At 40.5% G+C, this 17,321-nt stretch overlaps 21 non-coding genes and 3 pseudogenes across 21 annotated transcripts; all 24 read left to right on the forward strand.

The window, feature by feature from the left end:
* Positions 1-2,861: 2,861 nt before the first annotated feature.
* Positions 2,862-3,002, forward strand: LOC121608609. Its single transcript, XR_006006946.1, has one exon. It is a non-coding gene; the product is annotated as a U4 spliceosomal RNA (small nuclear RNA).
* Positions 3,003-4,277: 1,275 nt separating this feature from the next.
* On the forward strand, positions 4,278-4,418 carry LOC121608599. Its single transcript, XR_006006937.1, has one exon. It is a non-coding gene; the product is annotated as a U4 spliceosomal RNA (small nuclear RNA).
* Positions 4,419-4,989: 571 nt separating this feature from the next.
* LOC121608605 lies at positions 4,990-5,130 on the forward strand. Its single transcript, XR_006006942.1, has one exon. It is a non-coding gene; the product is annotated as a U4 spliceosomal RNA (small nuclear RNA).
* A 431-nt stretch (positions 5,131-5,561) lies between these two features.
* Positions 5,562-5,702, forward strand: LOC121608604. Its single transcript, XR_006006941.1, has one exon. It is a non-coding gene; the product is annotated as a U4 spliceosomal RNA (small nuclear RNA).
* Positions 5,703-6,273: 571 nt separating this feature from the next.
* On the forward strand, positions 6,274-6,414 carry LOC121608621. The gene has a single exon (XR_006006956.1). It is a non-coding gene; the product is annotated as a U4 spliceosomal RNA (small nuclear RNA).
* Positions 6,415-6,867: 453 nt separating this feature from the next.
* On the forward strand, positions 6,868-7,006 carry LOC121608613. The gene has a single exon (XR_006006950.1). It is a non-coding gene; the product is annotated as a U4 spliceosomal RNA (small nuclear RNA).
* A 571-nt stretch (positions 7,007-7,577) lies between these two features.
* On the forward strand, positions 7,578-7,718 carry LOC121608632. Its single transcript, XR_006006964.1, has one exon. It is a non-coding gene; the product is annotated as a U4 spliceosomal RNA (small nuclear RNA).
* Positions 7,719-7,807: 89 nt separating this feature from the next.
* Positions 7,808-7,938, forward strand: LOC121608622 (annotated as a pseudogene).
* Positions 7,939-8,357: 419 nt separating this feature from the next.
* LOC121608610 lies at positions 8,358-8,498 on the forward strand. The gene has a single exon (XR_006006947.1). It is a non-coding gene; the product is annotated as a U4 spliceosomal RNA (small nuclear RNA).
* Positions 8,499-9,069: 571 nt separating this feature from the next.
* On the forward strand, positions 9,070-9,210 carry LOC121608595. The gene has a single exon (XR_006006933.1). It is a non-coding gene; the product is annotated as a U4 spliceosomal RNA (small nuclear RNA).
* Positions 9,211-9,640: 430 nt separating this feature from the next.
* On the forward strand, positions 9,641-9,781 carry LOC121608591. Its single transcript, XR_006006929.1, has one exon. It is a non-coding gene; the product is annotated as a U4 spliceosomal RNA (small nuclear RNA).
* Positions 9,782-10,234: 453 nt separating this feature from the next.
* Positions 10,235-10,373, forward strand: LOC121608616. The gene has a single exon (XR_006006953.1). It is a non-coding gene; the product is annotated as a U4 spliceosomal RNA (small nuclear RNA).
* A 571-nt stretch (positions 10,374-10,944) lies between these two features.
* On the forward strand, positions 10,945-11,085 carry LOC121608588. Its single transcript, XR_006006926.1, has one exon. It is a non-coding gene; the product is annotated as a U4 spliceosomal RNA (small nuclear RNA).
* An 89-nt stretch (positions 11,086-11,174) lies between these two features.
* On the forward strand, positions 11,175-11,305 carry LOC121608623 (annotated as a pseudogene).
* A 419-nt stretch (positions 11,306-11,724) lies between these two features.
* Positions 11,725-11,865, forward strand: LOC121608594. The gene has a single exon (XR_006006932.1). It is a non-coding gene; the product is annotated as a U4 spliceosomal RNA (small nuclear RNA).
* A 571-nt stretch (positions 11,866-12,436) lies between these two features.
* On the forward strand, positions 12,437-12,577 carry LOC121608589. The gene has a single exon (XR_006006927.1). It is a non-coding gene; the product is annotated as a U4 spliceosomal RNA (small nuclear RNA).
* Positions 12,578-13,030: 453 nt separating this feature from the next.
* Positions 13,031-13,171, forward strand: LOC121608603. The gene has a single exon (XR_006006940.1). It is a non-coding gene; the product is annotated as a U4 spliceosomal RNA (small nuclear RNA).
* A 571-nt stretch (positions 13,172-13,742) lies between these two features.
* LOC121608596 lies at positions 13,743-13,883 on the forward strand. The gene has a single exon (XR_006006934.1). It is a non-coding gene; the product is annotated as a U4 spliceosomal RNA (small nuclear RNA).
* An 88-nt stretch (positions 13,884-13,971) lies between these two features.
* LOC121608620 lies at positions 13,972-14,102 on the forward strand (annotated as a pseudogene).
* A 424-nt stretch (positions 14,103-14,526) lies between these two features.
* Positions 14,527-14,667, forward strand: LOC121608600. The gene has a single exon (XR_006006938.1). It is a non-coding gene; the product is annotated as a U4 spliceosomal RNA (small nuclear RNA).
* Positions 14,668-15,237: 570 nt separating this feature from the next.
* LOC121608590 lies at positions 15,238-15,378 on the forward strand. The gene has a single exon (XR_006006928.1). It is a non-coding gene; the product is annotated as a U4 spliceosomal RNA (small nuclear RNA).
* A 373-nt stretch (positions 15,379-15,751) lies between these two features.
* On the forward strand, positions 15,752-15,890 carry LOC121608619. The gene has a single exon (XR_006006955.1). It is a non-coding gene; the product is annotated as a U4 spliceosomal RNA (small nuclear RNA).
* A 571-nt stretch (positions 15,891-16,461) lies between these two features.
* LOC121608587 lies at positions 16,462-16,602 on the forward strand. The gene has a single exon (XR_006006925.1). It is a non-coding gene; the product is annotated as a U4 spliceosomal RNA (small nuclear RNA).
* Positions 16,603-17,173: 571 nt separating this feature from the next.
* Positions 17,174-17,314, forward strand: LOC121608606. Its single transcript, XR_006006943.1, has one exon. It is a non-coding gene; the product is annotated as a U4 spliceosomal RNA (small nuclear RNA).
* Positions 17,315-17,321: the final 7 nt, after the last annotated feature.

A 17,321-nucleotide genomic window follows, 5' to 3' on the forward strand; every position in this document is an offset into this window, starting at 1 on the left:
ACCCGAGTATGACATTGATTTTTTTCTTTCTTTTTTGAGCCCTGTGATTGATGGTTGAGGGGGAAAATAGCTCTCAGCATGTTGAAGACTATGGGCTGCCCACTGAGCCCCTTTTGGATGGCATGGCATTATGTGGGCTGCCCAGCCTGTGCTGAATGGCGGAAACAGCTAAGCCATCTGTTACACTCTATTTTCATCTCTCTGCCCACCAGCGGGGAGAGCCACAGCCCAAAGGGACTTCAACTGCTCCCACAGAGCCCTATTTGTTCAACAGGTCAAGTCAAAGCCTTGCAGTGCGGGACCACCAAACTAGATCTCATTTATGGCATGGCCCAGGTGATTATAAAATTAAAAAAACACACATCGCTTCACAGAGCAGAGCTGGTGATAAAGGAGAAATACTAATACAAAAAAGTAATCAGGTGCCTTAGAGAATTAAAGAAGATTATTGCTGTCACAGCTGTTAAATGACCATAACCCAACGTGTCCTCAAATGCTTCTTAAGCCTGGTTAAAAGGATCATCTTGTGAATTGAACTCTGTTCATGTAATGTGTTTCTTGGGTTGGGAAAAGAGAAATTTGGGCTTTCCAGGTGAGGATGAAACAGAGGCTGGCAGGATTCATTTGAGATTACTTGGCACAAACATGGTGTAATCCCCTTATCTGCGTACTTACCTGTCCCTGACAGTGATCCAAGCCTACCTCTATGAACCTCATTGGCCTGACATTCTGGCAGGAGAAAATCCCTGTCTAATGTGTCAGCCCAGGCAGCTTTAACACCTGGCACGGCAGTGCTTATCTGCTGAGCACCCAAAAGCACCTGCATTATCCCACTGAAGCCTCACAACAAGTGAAAGGGCTTCTAATATCCAAACAGTGAAATTACAGTTTGTGTCAAACATGCAGTGCGCAAAGTGCATACCATTACTAAGGGCTTATGACCTGTTTAAAGTACTGTATCAGACATGCCCAGTTTTGGCATACTTCCTCCTAGTGGCTGGCTCCTAGAGGATCTTAAAACTGATAAATCTTATTTTTAGATTAATGAATGGTCTTAGTAGTAGTATTACCATTCACTCTTCAACCCACAATAGGTCCCCCATTAAAACCTTTGAGTTAATCCCCACATCAAAACTAATAATGGTCCCTAAACCGAGGATCCACAGAGTGAAATTTCTGCATTAATTATGTGCACTCTGTCATTGCATTTCTACTAAAACCAGTTCAATGTTGGCCAGGAACCTAGCTGTTTCTTTTGTTATATGTGATACACACACACACACACACACACACACACATACAGAGAGAGAGAGAGAGAGAGAGAAATATATATATAACCAATTTTAACAAATAAACAGCTAAATAACTGCCAAAAAGCCTTCACCACTGCTAACAACAGTGCAGCTCACCTCATCAAAGCTTTCTCAGGTATGTTAAATACTGAAAGTAATTTGCTTCTATAGTTCACAGTCTTAAATCGTCTCTGTCCCGTTGCTTTGGATTAATGGGCTTCTGCAAATACAGAATTTGTTTAAGGTAATGTTATGAAAGGTGATCCATTATACTGGCTACTCACATACATACGTAACACAAGTAAAATTACGAACCGCAAGAGTGGTTAAATCAGTTTCCGGTCCGGCCATTTTTCACTCCGCTGGCAGCAACGCAGAGCATCTTATTTTTTTAACATGGACTGACCAGGTGGAATTTACTTTACCTGAACGCAGTGTATGGATTAATTTCTCTGTGCTTTGGACGTAATACTTTGAAGTTTATCTTCCTAAAAGTTTTACTTCTTCAACAGACTTTTCGAGGAGGCCCGCAGCATCACGCTAGCAGGTTAGAAAAGTAGCATCTTGTGGTCGGTCAATTAGAGAGGGCAGCCAGCATAACACTGGAAAGCATTAGAAACGTTACACACTTGACTGCATTCAAATAAGGCGTCATTTTTACCGTAAAGTATAAATGTCTTCGAGTCTGTCTTCTAATTTTAAGTTTATCTGGACGCCAATTAATCACACCAGTTAAGGTTAATTACCCTAACGGTTTAAGTTATGTAAGCATTCGGCTGAACGTGCTAATTATTGAGTGACGTTAGCGTAGATTCTTAATGTACACATCGTGTTAATCTTTATAACAATATTTTTTTTTGTCAGGAAGTAGGTTAATGTCACTTATTTGGTCACATTAAAAGTCAACAGACTTTCACACACAGCGTAGAGCAGGTTTATCCTCGCCTATACTGACATCTGGTGGTGTTTCAGTAATATAGCATTGTCGAAGAATCGGTTGGGGCAACAATGCGAAGTTTTCCAGGTCGTTTGAAACGTTGTTCATCGTCAGAAAAAGTCTGAATTGATGACATATACAGTGTATAAGCAGAGAGCAAGTCGTAGTTTTTGTTGGAAGACGGAAACGCCTTTTACTCGAGTGTGTGCGAATGCCAGCCCTTCCGAACAGGAATTTGCGATTAGAAATTCGGTCAAAGGGGCCACCGTAGATCGCACATGCCTTCCGATTATAACTAAAGGACATACATTAATGTGTTATTGGATAAACATTATGAATCTCTGCAGCATGAAAGATTTATATTCCTTCAGGAGAAGGTACACTGTACGCTGGAGCGCCACTGTTATTATGTTGCGAAGGGGATGAGAATTTATATCCCATGATGCATTGCGTAGCGACAGTTTAAAGTAAATGTAATTTTGAAACGAAATTTACATCGACAACTTCAACAAACTGCGACTTGGGCGAGTAAATGGTTTTGATTGTGCTCGAAAGACCGTCTGATTGTCTTACACCGTAACTAAAGAACATATGTAGTGGAGTCACTACCTCGTCTCCTCGGTCTACACGTCAGCTTTGCGCAGTGGCAGTATCGTAGCCTATGAGGTTTATCCGAGGCGCGATTATTGCTAGTTGAAAACTTTACCCAATACCCCGCCTTGACGACTTGAAATATAGTCGGCAATGGCAATTTTTGACGGTCTCTAAGGAGACTGATCTTAATGTTGAAAGTAAGTATAATAGTTAAATAAGCCTTTCATACTGGAGATACGAGCATCTAAGGTAGTCTCTGGTGCTATTTATTTAAAATTTTTGTAACAAAACGGGCGCGTATAGACAGGGTTTTCATAAGAAATCTTGACTAGAAATGGGATTTATGGCCCTCTGAGGGGAGCCGGATCTTGGTGAGCCGTTCCTTTCAAATAGCCGTTCAAAAAGATGGCTTATTTAGATTCCACAGGGTGGCGCCATATCACTCTGCTTTGACAGTGACGTGAATTACCCTTTGTACAAATTGTGCAAGTGGATGTATGTAAATCATGTTGCTATTTTCATATCTAATAAGCACCGCGCTGCTGGGCAGCGCTCCTCCCCATGTAAATGGGGGGCGGTTCCCATCGTACATATTAACGAGCCATTCAAAAGAACCAGTTCGTCACAACACTAATCTTGACTGTAATTTTGTAGTTTCTGGTTCATCTTGCTGAAGTGTTTTCAGTTTCATTCAGCCCAAATCATAGTCTGTCTGCCAAATATGGAAATAATTAGTTCCGCCTTCCCAACTGCAATCACAAGACATGTAGACTGAAACATGCAGACCACATCCATAACCAACAGCTAACCTGACATTTGAAATAAAATTTGAAATTCATAAATGAAAGCATGATAACAGTTGAATGAATAGAATTTATTGGACTTCTCTGAACCAATCATTATTAAAGTAACATCTGTATATAACTGGTTTCATTTACAGTCATTCCACTGTAATCATATTCAAATCTCAGAGGCATCCCCTCCATCGCTTGAAAAATACAATCAGTGCTAGGATGTATGAACAACACGAAATATGGAAGTGAGGATATGTGTAGTGTTTATGTTGCTCCACTAGATGGTGGTAAGAGATCTCTATTTATTCAGTACAGTGCATCTACATGTTATAATGTCTCTTCATATTTACACACAAGATTTGAGGCTATGGCCCAAATCTGGAAATAATCAGTCCCACTTAGTCAACTACAACCACTACACATGTTGAGTTAAATGTGCACATCACACCTGTAATGAGCAGCTAACCTGGCAGTTCAATCACATGTCTTCAACCACATAATCAAAGGCATGACGGTAAGAGTTAAACTGTATGTAAGAAGAATTGATCTGACTTTTCTTTACCACTCATAACTTACAACGATTTAACTGGATGCAAATGAAAACCCTAACAGGGGGGCGTGCAGATCTAAGAGGCACCCCCTTCGTACCTTGTACAGCTTATCCTTGTGCAGTGGCAGTATCGTAGCCTATGAGGTTCATCCGAGGCGTGATTATTGCTGGTTGAAAACTTTACCCAATACCCCGCCTTGACGACTTGAAATACAGTCGGCTATGGCAATTTTTGACTGTCTCTGAGGAGACTGTTCTGGATGTGAAAAATAAATCCTTAACATAGAGATTCTCACTCACATATTTTGTGTTATTCTGAAACATTTGTAATTAGTTGTGTGCATATGTACAAGGTTCAACAAAGGGAGTTTATGACACAATTTTGTAGTTTTGGACATAAGTACTCTGGCCACTTCAGTAGAGTTGGTTTGATAATGACCTTGTTTTTGAATCCTCTCTCCAAAGTGTTTTTGGTCTCATCTAGCCCGAACCATAGTCTATTGGCCAAATATGGAAATAATTAGTCCCACCTTCCCAACTACAGTCACAAAGCATGTTGACCCAAACATGCAAGTCACACCTGTAACCAACAGCTAACCTGGCAGCTAAATCACATATCTGAACCCACAAAAACGATGGAGTAATGGTAGCAGTTAAGCCTGATGTTAGAAGAATTTGTCTAACTTTTCTTCACCACTCATAATGGATTAACAGCTATACATATGTGGTTTCCTTTACAGTGAGTCTACTGAATGCAAATGAAGACCCTAACAGGGGGGCGTGCAGATGTAAGAGGCACCCCCTCTGTACCTTGTACAGCTCATCCTTGTGCAGTGGCAGTATCGTAGCCTATGAGGTTCATCCGAGGCGTGATCATTGCTAGTTGAAAACTTTACCCAATACCCCGCCTTGACGACTTGAAATACAGTCGGCTATGGCAATTTTTGACTGTCTCTACAGAGACTGCATTTTATGTGGAAAACACAAGAACTTATACAGTCTAGTAAAAGAAGTACAGTATATATGGTCTTGTTGAAAGCTGTCTTGGAGGTGACAATTGGGAGCTGTAAATTATTTTTTCTCTATAAAACAGATTATTCTATGGCCCAAATCTGGAAATAATCAGTCCCACCTAGTCAACTACAACCACAAGACATGTTGAGTTAAATGTGCACATCACACCTGTAATGAGCAGCTAACCTGGCAGTTCAATCACATGTCTTCAACCACATAATCAAAGGCATGACGGTAAGAGTTAAACTGTATGTAAGAAGAATTGATCTGACTTTTCTTTACCACTCATAACTTACAGCGATTTTACTGGATGCAAATGAAAACCCTAACAGGGGGGCGTGCAGATCTTAGAGGCACCCCCTCCGTACCTTATACAGCTCATCCTTGTGCAGTGGCAGTATCGTAGCCTATGAGGTTCATCCGAGGCGTGATTATTGCTGGTTGAAAACTTTACCCAATACCCTGCCTTGACGACTTGAAATACAGTCGGCTATGGCAATTTTTGACTGTCTCTAAGGAGACTGCTTTGGATATGAAAAATTAATCCTTGAAGTAGGGATTCTCACTCGCATATTTTGTGTTATTCTGAAACATTTGTAATTAGTTGTGTGCATATGTACAAGGTTCAACAAAAGGAGTTTATGACACAATTTTGTAGTTTTGGACATAAGTACTCTGGCCACTTCAGTAGAGTTGGTCTGATAATGACCTTGTTTTTGAATCCTCTCTCCAAAGTGTTTTTGGTCTCATCTAGCCCGAACCATAGTCTATTGGCCAAATATGGAAATAATTAGTCCCACCTTCCCAACTACAGTCACAAAGCATGTTGACCCAAACATGCAAGTCACACCTGTAACCAACAGCTAACCTGGCAGCTAAATCACATATCTGAACCCACAAAAACGATGGAGTAATGGTAGCAGTTAAGCCTGATGTTAGAAGAATTTGTCTAACTTTACTTCACCACTCATAATGGATTAACAGCTATACATATGTGGTTTCCTTTACAGTGAGTCTACTGAATGCAAATGAAGACCCTAACAGGGGGGTGTGCAGATCTAAGAGGCACCCCCTCCGTACCTTGTACAGCTCATCCTTGTGCAGTGGCAGTATCGTAGCCTATGAGGTTTATCCGAGGCGTGATTATTGCTGGTTGAAAACTTTACCCAATACCCCGCCTTGACGACTTGAAATACAGTCGGCTATGGCAATTTTTGATTGTCTCTAAAGAGACTGCATTTTATGTGGAAAATCACAAGAACTTATACAGTCTAGTAAAAGAAGTACAGTATATATGGTCTTGTTGAAAGCTGACTTGGAGGTGACAATTGGGAGCTGTAAATTATTTTCTCTCTATAAAACAGATTATTCTATGGCATTTAATTGTCAGTCTATGGCCCAAGTCTGGAAATAATCAGTCCCACTTAATCAACTACAACCACAAGACATGTTGAGTTAAATGTGCACATCACACCTGTAATGAGCAGCTAACCTGGCAGTTCAATCACATGTCTTCAACCACATAATCAAAGGCATGATGGTAAGAGTTAAACTGTATGTAAGAAGAATTGATCTGACTTTTCTTTACCACTCATAACTTACAGCGATTTTACTGGATGCAAATGAAAACCCTAACAGGGGGGCGTGCAGATCTAAGAGGCACCCCCTCCGTACCTTGTACAGCTCATCCTTGTGCAGTGGCAGTATCGTAGCCTATGAGGTTCATCCGAGGCGTGATTATTGCTGGTTGAAAACTTTACCCAATACCCCGCCTTGGCGACTTGAAATACAGTCGTCTATGGCAACTTGACTGTCTCTAAGGAGACTGTTCTGGATGTGAAAAATAAATCCTTAACATAGGGATTCTCACTCACATATTTTGTGTTATTCTGAAACATTTGTAATTAGTTGTGTGCATATGTACAAGGTTCAACAAAGGGAGTTTGTGACACAATTTTGTAGTTTTGGACATAAGTACTCTGGCCACTTCAGTAGAGTTGGTTTGATAATGACCTTGTTTTTGAATCCTCTCTCCAACGTGTTTTTGGTCTCATCTAGCCCGAACCATAGTCTATTGGCCAAATATGGAAATAATTAGTCCCACCTTCCCAACTACAGTCACAAAGCATGTTGACCCAAACATGCAAGTCACACCTGTAACCAACAGCTAACCTGGCAGCTAAATCACATATCTGAACCCACAAAAACGATGGAGTAATGGTAGCAGTTAAGCCTGATGTTAGAAGAATTTGTCTAACTTTTCTTCACCACTCATAATGGATTAACAGCTATACATATGTGGTTTCCTTTACAGTGAGTCTACTGAATGCAAATGAAGACCCTAACAGGGGGGCGTGCAGATGTAAGAGGCACCCCCTCTGTACCTTGTACAGCTTATCCTTGTGCAGTGGCAGTATCGTAGCCTATGAGGTTCATCCGAGGCGCGATTATTGCTAGTTGAAAACTTTACCCAATACCCCGCCTTGACGACTTGAAATACAGTCGGCTATGGCAATTTTTGACTGTCTTTAAGGAGACTGTATCTTATGTGAAAAATAACAAGAAATTATGCAGTATCGTAATAAAAAAAACATCATATATAGTCTTGTTGAAAGCTGACAATGAAATACCAATTGGAAGTTGTAGCCTATGAGGTTCATCCGAGGCGTGATTATTGCTGGTTGAAAACTTTACCCAATATCCCGCCTTGACGACTTGAAATACAGTCGGCTATGGCAATTTTTTGTCTAAGAAGACTGTATTTAATGTGAAAAATAACAAGAACTTATGCAGTACCGGAAAAAATATACATCATATATAGTCTTGTTGAAAGCTGACAATGAAATACCAATTGGAAGTTGTATTTGATCTCCTCAGTATAAAACAGATTATTACATGGCATTATATTGTCAGTCCCACTTAATCAACTACAACCACACGACATGTTGAGTTAAATGTGCACAACACACCTGTAATGAGCAGCTAACCTGGCAGTCCAATCAAATGTCTCCAACCACATAATCAAAGGCATGACGGTAAGAGTTAAACTGTATGTAAGAAGAATTGATCTGACTTTACCACTCATAACTTACAGCGATTTTACTGGATGCAAATGAAAACCCTAACAGGGGGGCGTGCAGATCTAAGAGGCACCCCCTCTGTACCTTGTACAGCTCATCCTTGTGCAGTGGCAGTATCGTAGCCTATGAGGTTCATCCGAGGCGTGATTATTGCTGGTTGAAAACTTTACCCAATACCCCGCCTTGACGACTTGAAATACAGTCCGCTATGGCAATTTTTGACTGTCTCTGAGGAGACTGTTCTGGATGTGAAAAATAAATCCATAACATAGAGATTCTCACTCACATATTTTGTGTTATTCTGAAACATTTGTAATTAGTTGTGTGCATATGTACAAGGTTCAACAAAGGGAGTTTATGACACAATTTTGTAGTTTTGGACATAAGTACTCTGGCCACTTCAGTAGAGTTGGTTTGATAATGACCTTGTTTTTGAATCCTCTCTCCAAAGTGTTTTTGGTCTCATCTAGCCCGAACCATAGTCTATTGGCCAAATATGGAAATAATTAGTCCCACCTTCCCAACTACAGTCACAAAGCATGTTGACCCAAACATGCAAGTCACACCTGTAACCAACAGCTAACCTGGCAGCTAAATCACATATCTGAACCCACAAAAACGATGGAGTAATGGTAGCAGTTAAGCCTGATGTTAGAAGAATTTGTCTAACTTTTCTTCACCACTCATAATGGATTAACAGCTATACATATGTGGTTTCCTTTACAGTGAGTCTACTGAATGCAAATGAAGACCCTAACAGGGGGGCGTGCAGATGTAAGAGGCACCCCCTCTGTACCTTGTACAGCTCATCCTTGTGCAGTGGCAGTATCGTAGCCTATGAGGTTCATCCGAGGCGTGATTATTGCTAGTTGAAAACTTTACCCAATACCCCGCCTTGACGACTTGAAATACAGTCGGCTATGGCAATTTTTGACTGTCTCTACAGAGACTGCATTTTATGTGGAAAACACAAGAACTTATACAGTCTAGTAAAAGAAGTACAGTATATATGGTCTTGTTGAAAGCTGTCTTGGAGGTGACAATTGGGAGCTGTAAATTATTTTTTCTCTATAAAACAGATTATTCTATGGCCCAAATCTGGAAATAATCAGTCCCACTTAGTCAACTACAACCACAAGACATGTTGAGTTAAATGTGCACATCACACCTGTAATGAGCAGCTAACCTGGCAGTTCAATCACATGTCTTCAACCACATAATCAAAGGCATGACGGTAAGAGTTAAACTGTATGTAAGAAGAATTGATCTGACTTTTCTTTACCACTCATAACTTACAGCGATTTTACTGGATGCAAATGAAAACCCTAACAGGGGGGCGTGCAGATCTTAGAGGCACCCCCTCCGTACCTTACACAGTTATCCTTGTGCAGTGGCAGTATCGTAGCCTATGAGGTTCATCCGAGGCGTGATTATTGCTGGTTGAAAACTTTACCCAATACCCCGCCTTGACGACTTGAAATACAGTCGGCTATGGCAATTTTTGACTGTCTCTAAGGAGACTGCATTTTATGTGGAAAATCACAAGAACTTATACAGTCTAGTAAAAGAAGTACAGTATATATGGTCTTGTTGAAAGCTGACTTGGAGGTGACAATTGGGAGCTGTAAATTATTTTCTCTCTATAAAACAGATTATTCTATGGCATTTAATTGTCAGTCTATGGCCCAAGTCTGGAAATAATCAGTCCCACTTAATCAACTACAACCACAAGACATGTTGAGTTAAATGTGCACATCACACCTGTAATGAGCAGCTAACCTGGCAGTTCAATCACATGTCTTCAACCACATAATCAAAGGCATGATGGTAAGAGTTAAACTGTATGTAAGAAGAATTGATCTGACTTTTCTTTACCACTCATAACTTACAGCGATTTTACTGGATGCAAATGAAAACCCTAACAGGGGGGCGTGCAGATCTAAGAGGCACCCCCTCCGTACCTTGTACAGCTTATCCTTGTGCAGTGGCAGTATTGTAGCCTATGAGGTTCATCCGAGGCGTGATTATTGCTGGTTGAAAACTTTACCCAATACCCCGCCTTGGCGACTTGAAATACAGTCGGCTATGGCAACTTGACTGTCTCTAAGGAGACTGTTCTGGATGTGAAAAATAAATCCTTAACATAGGGATTCTCACTCACATATTTTGTGTTATTCTGAAACATTTGTAATTAGTTGTGTGCATATGTACAAGGTTCAACAAAGGGAGTTTGTGACACAATTTTGTAGTTTTGGACATAAGTACTCTGGCCACTTCAGTAGAGTTGGTTTGATAATGACCTTGTTTTTGAATCCTCTCTCCAACGTGTTTTTGGTCTCATCTAGCCCGAACCATAGTCTATTGGCCAAATATGGAAATAATTAGTCCCACCTTCCCAACTACAGTCACAAAGCATGTTGACCCAAACATGCAAGTCACACCTGTAACCAACAGCTAACCTGGCAGCTAAATCACATATCTGAACCCACAAAAACGATGGAGTAATGGTAGCAGTTAAGCCTGATGTTAGAAGAATTTGTCTAACTTTTCTTCACCACTCATAATGGATTAACAGCTATACATATGTGGTTTCCTTTACAGTGAGTCTACTGAATGCAAATGAAGACCCTAACAGGGGGGCGTGCAGATGTAAGAGGCACCCCCTCTGTACCTTGTACAGCTTATCCTTGTGCAGTGGCAGTATCGTAGCCTATGAGGTTCATCCGAGGCGCGATTATTGCTAGTTGAAAACTTAACCCAATACCCCGCCTTGACGACTTGAAATACAGTCGGCTATGGCAATTTTTGACTGTCTTTAAGGAGACTGTATCTTATGTGAAAAATAACAAGAAATTATGCAATATCGTAATAAAAAAAACATCATATATAGTCTTGTTGAAAGCTGACAATGAAATACCAATTGGAAGTTGTAGCCTATGAGGTTCATCCGAGGCGTGATTATTGCTGGTTGAAAACTTTACCCAATATCCCGCCTTGACGACTTGAAATACAGTCGGCTATGGCAATTTTTTGTCTAAGAAGACTGTATTTAATGTGAAAAATAACAAGAACTTATGCAGTACCGGAAAAAATATACATCATATATAGTCTTGTTGAAAGCTGACAATGAAATACCAATTGGAAGTTGTATTTGATCTCCTCAGTATAAAACAGATTATTACATGGCATTATATTGTCAGTCCCACTTAATCAACTACAACCACACGACATGTTGAGTTAAATGTGCACAACACACCTGTAATGAGCAGCTAACCTGGCAGTCCAATCAAATGTCTCCAACCACATAATCAAAGGCATGACGGTAAGAGTTAAACTGTATGTAAGAAGAATTGATCTGACTTTACCACTCATAACTTACAGCGATTTTACTGGATGCAAATGAAAACCCTAACAGGGGGGCGTGCAGATCTAAGAGGCACCCCCTCTGTACCTTGTACAGTTCATCCTTGTGCAGTGGCAATATCGTAGCCTATGAGGTTCATCCGAGGCGTGATTATTGCTGGTTGAAAACTTTACCCAATACCCCGCCTTGACGACTTGAAATACAGTCGGCTATGGCAATTTTTGACTGTCTCTGAGGAGACTGTTCTGGATGTGAAAAATAAATCCTTAACATAGGGATTCTCACTCACATATTTTGTGTTATTCTGAAACATTTGTAATTAGTTGTGTGCATATGTACAAGGTTCAACAAAGGGAGTTTATGACACAATTTTGTAGTTTTGGACATAAGTACTCTGGCCACTTCAGAAGAGTTGGCTTGATAATGACCTTGTTTTTGAATCCTCTCTCCAAAGTGTTTTTAGTCTCATCTAGCCCGAACCATAGTCTATTGGCCAAATATGGAAATAATTAGTCCCACCTTCCCAACTACAGTCACAAAGCATGTTGACCCAAACATGCAAGTCACACCTGTAACCAACAGCTAACCTGGCAGCTAAATCACATATCTGAACCCACAAAAACGATGGAGTAATGGTAGCAGTTAAGCCTGATGTTAGAAGAATTTGTCTAACTTTTCTTCACCACTCATAATGGATTAACAGCTATACATATGTGGTTTCCTTTACAGTGAGTCTACTGAATGCAAATGAAGACCCTAACAGGGGGGCGTGCAGATGTAAGAGGCACCCCCTCTGTACCTTGTACAGCTCATCCTTGTGCAGTGGCAGTATCGTAGCCTATGAGGTTCATCCGAGGCGTGATTATTGCTAGTTGAAAACTTTACCCAATACCCCGCCTTGACGACTTGAAATACAGTCGGCTATGGCAATTTTTGATTGTCTCTAAAGAGACTGCATTTTATGTGGAAAATCACAAGAACTTATACAGTCTAGTAAAAGAAGTACAGTATATATGGTCTTGTTGAAAGCTGACTTGGAGGTGACAATTGGGAGCTGTAAATTATTTTCTCTCTATAAAACAGATTATTCTATGGCATTTAATTGTCAGTCTATGGCCCAAGTCTGGAAATAATCAGTCCCACTTAATCAACTACAACCACAAGACATGTTGAGTTAAATGTGCACATCACACCTGTAATGAGCAGCTAACCTGGCAGTTCAATCACATGTCTTCAACCACATAATCAAAGGCATGACGGTAAGAGTTAAACTGTATGTAAGAAGAATTGATCTGACTTTTCTTTACCACTCATAACTTACAGCGATTTTACTGGATGCAAATGAAAACCCTAACAGGGGGGCGTGCAGATCTTAGAGGCACCCCCTCCGTACCTTGTACAGCTCATCCTTGTGCAGTGGCAGTATCGTAGCCTATGAGGTTTATCCGAGGCGTGATTATTGCTGGTTGAAAACTTTACCCAATACCCCTCCTTGACGACTTGAAATACAGTCGGCTATGGCAATTTTTGACTGTCTCTAAGGAGACTGCTTTGGATGTGAAAACTTAATCCTTAACATAGGGATTCTCACTCACATATTTTGTGTTATTCTGAAACATTTGTAATTAGTTGTGTGCATATGTACAAGGTTCAACAAAGGGAGTTTATGACACAATTTTGTTGTTTTGGACATAAGTACTCTGGCCACTTCAGTAGAGTTGGTCTGATAATGACCTTGTTTTTGAATCCTCTCTCCAAAGTGTTTTTAGTCTCATCTAGCCCGAACCATAGTCTATTGGCCAAATATGGAAATAATTAGTCCCACCTTCCCAACTACAGTCACAAAGCATGTTGACCCAAACATGCAAGTCACACCTGTAACCAACAGCTAACCTGGCAGCTAAATCACATATCTGAACCCACAAAAACGATGGAGTAATGGTAGCAGTTAAGCCTGATGTTAGAAGAATTTGTCTAACTTTTCTTCACCACTCATAATGGATTAACAGCTATACATATGTGGTTTCCTTTACAGTGAGTCTACTGAATGCAAATGAAGACCCTAACAGGGGGGCGTGCAGATGTAAGAGGCACCCCCTCTGTACCTTGTACAGCTCATCCTTGTGCAGTGGCAGTATCGTAGCCTATGAGGTTCATCCGAGGCGTGATTATTGCTAGTTGAAAACTTTACCCAATACCCCGCCTTGACGACTTGTAATACAGTCGGCTATGGCAATTTTTGACTGTCTTTAAGGAGACTGTATTTTATGTGAAAAATAACAAGAAATTTTGCAGTATCGTAATAAAAAAACATCATATATAGTCTTGTTGAAAGCTGACAATGAAATACCAATTGGAAGTTGTAGCCTATGAGGATCATCCGAGGCGTGATTATTGCTGGTTGAAAACTTTACCCAATATCCCGCCTTGACGACTTGAAATACAGTCGGCTATGGCAATTTTTTGTCTAAGAAGACTGTATTTAATGTGAAAAATAACAAGAACTTATGCAGTACCGGAAAAAATATACATCATATCTGGTCTTGTGGAAAGCTGACAAGGAAATACCAACTGGAAGCTGTACTTGATTTCCTCAGAATAAAACAGATTGTTACATGGCATTATATTGTCAGTCCCACTTAATCAACTGCAACCACACGACATGTTGAGTTAAATGTGCACATCACACCTGTAATGAGCAGCTAACCTGGCAGTTCAATCACATGTCTTCAACCACATAATCAAAGGCATGACGGTAAGAGTTAAACTGTATGTAAGAAGAATTGATCTGACTTTTCTTTACCACTCATAACTTACAGCGATTTTACTGGATGCAAATGAAAACCCTAACAGGGGGGCGTGCAGATCTTAGAGGCACCCCCTCCGTATCTTGTACAGCTTATCCTTGTGCAGTGGCAGTATCGTAGCCTATGAGGTTCATCCGAGGCGTGATTATTGCTGGTTGAAAACTTTACCCAATACCCCGCCTTGACGACTTGAAATACAGTCGGCTATGGCAATTTTTGACTGTCTCTGAGGAGACTGTTTGGATGTGAAAAATTAATCCTTGAAGTAGGGATTCTCACTCGCATATTTTGTGTTATTCTGAAACATTTGTAATTAGTTGTGTGCATATGTACAAGGTTCAACAAAGGGAGTTTATGACACAATTTTGTAGTTTTGGACATAAGTACTCTGGCCACTTCAGTAGAGTTGGTCTGATAATGACCTTGTTTTTGAATCCTCTCTCCAAAGTGTTTTTGGTCTCATCTAGCCCGAACCATAGTCTATTGGCCAAATATGGAAATAATTAGTCCCACCTTCCCAACTACAGTCACAAAGCATGTTGACCCAAACATGCAAGTCACACCTGTAACCAACAGCTAACCTGGCAGCTAAATCACATATCTGAACCCACAAAAACGATGGAGTAATGGTAGCAGTTAAGCCTGATGTTAGAAGAATTTGTCTAACTTTACTTCACCACTCATAATGGATTAACAGCTATACATATGTGGTTTCCTTTACAGTGAGTCTACTGAATGCAAATGAAGACCCTAACAGGGGGGTGTGCAGATCTAAGAGGCACCCCCTCCGTACCTTGTACAGCTCATCCTTGTGCAGTGGCAGTATCGTAGCCTATGAGGTTCATCCGAGGCGTGATTATTGCTAGTTGAAAACTTTACCCAATACCCCGCCTTGACGACTTGAAATACAGTCGGCTATGGCAATTTTTGATTGTCTCTAAAGAGACTGCATTTTATGTGGAAAATCACAAGAACTTATACAGTCTAGTAAAAGAAGTACAGTATATATGGTCTTGTTGAAAGCTGACTTGGAGGTGACAATTGGGAGCTGTAAATTATTTTCTCTCTATAAAACAGATTATTCTATGGCATTTAATTGTCAGTCTATGGCCCAAGTCTGGAAATAATCAGTCCCACTTAATCAACTACAACCACAAGACATGTTGAGTTAAATGTGCACATCACACCTGTAATGAGCAGCTAACCTGGCAGTTCAATCACATGTCTTCAACCACATAATCAAAGGCATGATGGTAAGAGTTAAACTGTATGTAAGAAGAATTGATCTGACTTTTCTTTACCACTCATAACTTACAGCGATTTTACTGGATGCAAATGAAAACCCTATGAGGTTTATCCGAGGCGTGATTGTTGCTGGTTGAAAACTTTACCCAATACCCTGCCTTGACGACTTGAAATACAGTCGGCTATGGCAATTTTTGACTGTCTCCAAGGAGACTGCTTTGGATGTGAAAAATTAATCCTTAACATAGGGATTCTCACTCACATATTTTGTGTTATTCTGAAACATTTGTAATTAGTTGTGTGCATATGTACAAGGTTCAACAAAGGGAGTTTATGACACAATTTTGTAGTTTTGGACATAAGTACTCTGGCCACTTCAGTAGAGTTGGTCTGATAATGACCTTGTTTTTGAATCCTCTCTCCAAAGTGTTTTTAGTCTCATCTAGCCCGAACCATAGTCTATTGGCCAAATATGGAAATAATTAGTCCCACCTTCCCAACTACAGTCACAAAGCATGTTGACCCAAACATGCAAGTCACACCTGTAACCAACAGCTAACCTGGCAGCTAAATCACATATCTGAACCCACAAAAACGATGGAGTAATGGTAGCAGTTAAGCCTGATGTTAGAAGAATTTGTCTAACTTTTCTTCACCACTCATAATGGATTAACAGCTATACATATGTGGTTTCCTTTACAGTGAGTCTACTGAATGCAAATGAAGACCCTAACAGGGGGGCGTGCAGATGTAAGAGGCACCCCCTCTGTACCTTGTACAGCTCATCCTTGTGCAGTGGCAGTATCGTAGCCTATGAGGTTTATCCGAGGCGTGATTATTGCTGGTTGAAAACTTTACCCAATACCCCGCCTTGACGACTTGAAATACAGTCGGCTATGGCAATTTTTGACTGTCTCTAAGGAGACTGCTTTGGATGTGAAAACTTAATCCTTAACATAGGGATTCTCACTCACATATTTTGTGTTATTCTGAAACATTTGTAATTAGTTGTGTGCATATGTACAAGGTTCAACAAAGGGAGTTTATGACACAATTTTGTAGTTTTGGACATAAGTACTCTGGCCACTTCAGTAGAGTTGGTCTGATAATGACCTTGTTTTTGAATCCTCTCTCCAAAGTGTTTTTAGTCTCATCTAGCCCGAACCATAGTCTATTGGCCAAATATGGAAATAATTAGTCCCACCTTCCCAACTACAGTCACAAAGCATGTTGACCCAAACATGCAAGTCACACCTGTAACCAACAGCTAACCTGGCAGCTAAATCACATATCTGAACCCACAAAAACGATGGAGTAATGGTAGCAGTTAAGCCTGATGTTAGAAGAATTTGTCTAACTTTTCTTCACCACTCATAATGGATTAACAGCTATACATATGTGGTTTCCTTTACAGTGAGTCTACTGAATGCAAATGAAGACCCTAACAGGGGGGCGTGCAGATGTAAGAGGCACCCCCTCTGTACCTTGTACAGCTCATCCTTGTGCAGTGGCAGTATCGTAGCCTATGAGGTTCATCCGAGGCGTGATTATTGCTAGTTGAAAACTTTACCCAATACCCCGCCTTGAAGACTTGTAATACAGTCGGCTATGGCAATTTTTGACTGTCTTTAAGGAGACTGTATT

Source organism: Chelmon rostratus, chromosome 6 (assembly GCF_017976325.1).
Source record: "Chelmon rostratus isolate fCheRos1 chromosome 6, fCheRos1.pri, whole genome shotgun sequence".
Taxonomy (NCBI): Eukaryota; Metazoa; Chordata; class Actinopteri; order Chaetodontiformes; family Chaetodontidae; genus Chelmon; species Chelmon rostratus.